The sequence below is a fragment of the Ursus maritimus genome, unplaced genomic scaffold (assembly GCF_017311325.1).
Source record: "Ursus maritimus isolate PB19 unplaced genomic scaffold, ASM1731132v1 scaffold_14, whole genome shotgun sequence".
In the NCBI taxonomy this organism is placed as follows: Eukaryota; Metazoa; Chordata; class Mammalia; order Carnivora; family Ursidae; genus Ursus; species Ursus maritimus.
Window position 1 is genome coordinate 52,285,571 of NW_024423786.1, and position 4,339 is coordinate 52,289,909.

Genomic DNA, 4,339 nt, shown 5'->3' on the forward strand with positions numbered 1-4,339 from the left:
CCACGTGTCCACATGTCTCTCTCCAGCCCCGGCTGCCGGCAGCCCCCACAGCACTGCCTCCCCTGTTCACAGCCTGGGCGGCATCACCGGGGTCCTGGGAGGGAGGAGTTGGGTCGCGGGGGCGGGCGCCTGGTCCTGCTGCCCAGGGTGGCCAGTGCCAAAGCCCCTCACTCCCAGCCCCAAGGATGCCCGCGGCATTTCCTCACGCAGAAGTCCCCGTCCCCCTGTCCCCATCCCCGTCATCCTCCCTATACTAGGAGGGTACACAGGGATTTTGACTGTGAGCACCCACTACGGGCCAGCTATCGGCCTGAGCGTTTTCACAGCATTTTATTTCATTTCCACGATAATCCTGAGAATTCGTTCACTGGCTAATGATACGCATGGTAGAGATGCCATCCCTGCCCACCGAGGGGCTGTGTCTCCTGGGAGTGACTGAACGAGAGGAGCTCAGACTGGGACAAGTTCTCTAGAAGTAATGGGGAGGCTCGGGAGCAGGGGTGCAGAGGATGAGAAGAAACTCATCATGTGAAGACAGGAGAAGCTGCCCCAGGGACAGCAGCAGGACCAAAAGCCCAGAGGCAGGGAGGACCTTGGTCTGGACCTAGGACCACAAGGGCCGGTGTGGCTGGGCAGAATGCCTGAGGGGAGGGCGCAGGAGGGCAGCAAGGGGAGGCTGGCATGGGCCACACTTGAAGGCTGTGTTGGTCAGTGGGCATTTTCAGCCCAGATTAAACCAGAAGCCAGTGCTTGGCTCCTCCCACTAACCCCGCCTGACCTAGGCCCTGCTATTGGATCCCCTGCCACCGGTAGCATTATTCACCCTGTCAGCGGGGCTGGGAACCCCTACAGGTGGCGTCTGTCCCCATGACCTCTCCCCCACCCTCTATTTCCAGCCTTGCCCCTGGTTTGGCTCTTCTCCTTTCAGATGCTTCTTTCTGGAAGCTCTAGGCTTGCCCGGCAGGTCTCAGTTTCTCTGGCATCTGCCCCAGGCCAGCCTGCTGCGCACAGACACCACTTTGGGCCACTACCCTGTGCCAAACCCTCCTCCCCACTCCTGCCTCCACCCTCCTCCTCCTCCCCCTCTGTGCTGTTTCCCCCTTAATCACACACTGTCTTGTTTTCTTTGCAGCCTGGCCAAGTCTGAGAGTCGATCTCCAAACAGGGCAGTTCAGCACATGAGGGAGGGAGCCAGGTTTTCAACAAGATGCAGACTTAGAAGTTGACATGACCCGCTTCTGCTTGGACCCCTCCAGCAATGGGGAGCTCACTCCAAGGCACTCTGTGACCCTATTGCTCCCTTCAGCTGGGGAATGATTACCCCTTGTTTGTCTGCTTGTTTTTACCTTTTGGGGGCTTCAGTTGGCGGCCTGGTGTCGGACACCTGTGCGTGAGCCCCTCTGGGCCTCAGTGCCTCTTCTTCAGCACCTAGACAGGGAGGGGGCAGTGAGAGGAGCTGGGTTGGGTCTGAAGTTCAGGGGTGGCTGAGAATACTCTGTCCTTTTCCTCTTGAATTTCATCCTCCCTCAGTTCCTAGTCCCCCACCAAAGCTCCCTCCTCCCCTACTCTGCCTCCCCCTGCCCCCATCTCCTCTTGCCTCCTCTCCTCTGTTCCATCCTGGAGACCTTGACCAACTCTGATTAAACCTCTTCCTGGTCAGTTTCCCCTGACCCTCCTCTTGCCTTAAACCCCCTCCCCTCCCGTGCCAAGGCGGCAACTTTCTCATCGCAATGTGAGGCTGGAACCCCCTTTCCCCAATCCTGTCCCTCTCCTTCTTTCCTGCACTGCCAGGCCTGGGGCAGAATTTTCCTCTCCCAGCGGCTCTGTGGCTCTGGTCCTGGCTGCAGTGTCTTTGAGCCTCTCCTGCTCCGGAGCCCTGGAGGACTCACCACTGTCCTCTGGAGCTGGGCCCCTCCTCCCCGCGACCTCACAGCCTCCTTTGTGCTTCTGGCTCAGATGGGGTGTGGGGGAGGGTGTGGAAAGACCCAGCATAGGTGGGTGGGGGTGGGGAGGGGAGGGGTCTGGAGGGGGAGGGCACACAGGTGTCCACCAGGGAGAGGCCCAGAAGAGGATCTGGGACAGTGGCCCAGCCTGCAGGGTGGTGACAAGGTGTGACCTGCCCAGGGCACTGGGGGTACTGGGAACAGGTCAGTGGGTCTGGGGAGAAAATGATACTGATGGTAGGGAGGTTAGGAGGTTCCGGGGCCCCAGCCTGGCTGGGGACAACAGCAGGGGATCTACACCGGGATGTGTGGGTGACTGCACGTGCAGGACCGTGTGCGTAACCGTGAAAGTAGACTGTAGGTACGTAGGCAACTTTGTGTGTGGTGTGTGTGCCCATGTGACCCTGTGTGTGGCCATGTGTGTGCCCGTGTGCGCGCGCACGCACGCACGCGCGTGCCCAGGCTTGGCCGGTCCTCCCAGCCCCTCCTCCCAGAAGGCAGGAGGGAGGCGGCCAGCACGGGGACGGTGCCAGCGCTGGAGGAGGAAATGCCGCGCGGAAGCGGCCCGGAAACAGCGGAGGCTCCATCCCATCCCAGTGATCCGGGAAGGACCCGCCGCTCCACACCCAGACCTCCTGGGCCGTGCCGGGGAGACCCGGCCCCTCAGCGGAGGCCAAGGCCGAGGCCGGCCGGGCAGAGGCCTCCTCCAGGCGCTGCACATCTGGCTGGGCGGGAGGCAGACCCTGCTGGGAGAGCAGACAAAGGCCCGCCCGCGGCCTGCGGGAGGAGGGGGCCGGCGCCCCGGCGGGTCCCCCTCAACTAGCCACTAATTAGAGGCCCTGAGCCCGACGGGCTGGAGACGCTGGGAGACAGACGGCTGTGGCCTCGGTGACCCACTCAAGGGAAGTGGGAGGTGCCACTCCCACACCCAGACACACAAACACACACTGGTAGCGACGCACACACTCGAGGGTGACCACACCTGCGCAGCCGGGGACCGACAACCGGACACCGCAGACCCACAAAGGACTCCCATCGCAACACACCGACACGCTCAGGACACACACATCCAGAGGCGAACGCACAAGACACACAACCACACACTCCCCAGACCTATGTGCACACACACGTACACACTCATTCACTGAAGACAACCCAGAGACAAACACACACTTGGGCCTGCACACACAGACACGTACACACTCGTTCACACACTCACATCAGACAACGGACAAACTCACGGAGTCCCACAGAACTTGACATACACACCAGACGCACTCACATACGGGCATTTACACACTTGTTACACTCGGACACCCCCGGAGACAGCACAGAGACACACACACTCACCTAGACATTTACACACACAGCAGACACGTAACTATGCGCACACACTGGCTTACACTCACACCTATGCGCTCACACAACACCCCATAGGATCGCACACGAATTCAAACTCACCCAGACACTCATGGACATGTTCATGCAGACACACACAGGCAGACTCACAGCGTACGTGGATGCCCACGCGCACCCCGACACACACACACACGCAGCAAACAAACCCAGACAGGAGCCCGCATGACCTCAGTGTCGCACACACTCAGGGACATCACACACCGACACAACCCCCGAGGCTGGACGGTCCAACAGACCGGGGCCCGAGGCCGTCCCCGCCCGACGCAGACACACAAGGTCACCCCCGGCCACCCCGCGCCGGCCCCGCCGAGCCCGCTGCCCGCCGCGCCGCCCGCGCCTTTACCTGCGGCCGGCCGCCCGCCCGGGCCTCCGTCCGCAGTCTCCGCCGCCGTCTCGCCGCCCTGCGCAGGAAGGGAGGGAGCGAGCGCGGCGGCGTGGCCGGGGGAGGGGGCGCGGGGAAGGCACTTCCTGAGCCGCCTGCCAGGGTTATAAAAAACCCCCAAACCGCGCGCGGCCAGAACCCCGCCCGCCGCCGCCGCCGCCCGGCCTGGGCCGCGGGCTGGACCCGAGCCAGGGACCCGGGAGCTCGGGCGGCCCCGCCCGGACCGGCCCCGCCGTGGAGGCTGGGGGCGGGGAAGGCGGGCGGGGGAGTAAGGTGGCAGGTGGGGGAGGGGAGAGAGGCGGGGTGGGGGGGAAGGGAGGGAGGAAGAATTGGGTAGGGGTAAGGGGAAAAGGAGGGAGAGGAGTAGGGGTGGTTGGGGGAGGGGAGATTGAATGGAAAGAGGCGGGAGGAGGTGGGGGATGGAGAAGGAGGCACCGTCGTCCTGTGGGGGTAAGGGGAAGGAATGGGGCGCGGAGGGGGGGAGCGGTGGAGAGTGGGGGAGGGGAGACCCCACTCTCTCGCCTGCATCGCCTGCACCGCCAACAGCTGTTATTTATTGAGGGCTAGTCCTACTCAAACAAGCATTTATTCGGCG

At 62.8% G+C, this 4,339-nt stretch overlaps 1 long non-coding RNA gene across 1 annotated transcript; it reads right to left on the reverse strand.

Annotated features, from left to right (window-relative positions):
• On the reverse strand, nucleotides 1-3,760 carry LOC121102560. Its single transcript, XR_005834656.1, has 3 exons — nucleotides 3,706-3,760; nucleotides 1,347-1,428; nucleotides 1-94 (listed from the first exon to the last, which is right to left on the reverse strand). It is a non-coding gene; the product is annotated as an uncharacterized LOC121102560 (long non-coding RNA).
• Between the last annotated feature and the right edge of the window lie 579 nt (nucleotides 3,761-4,339).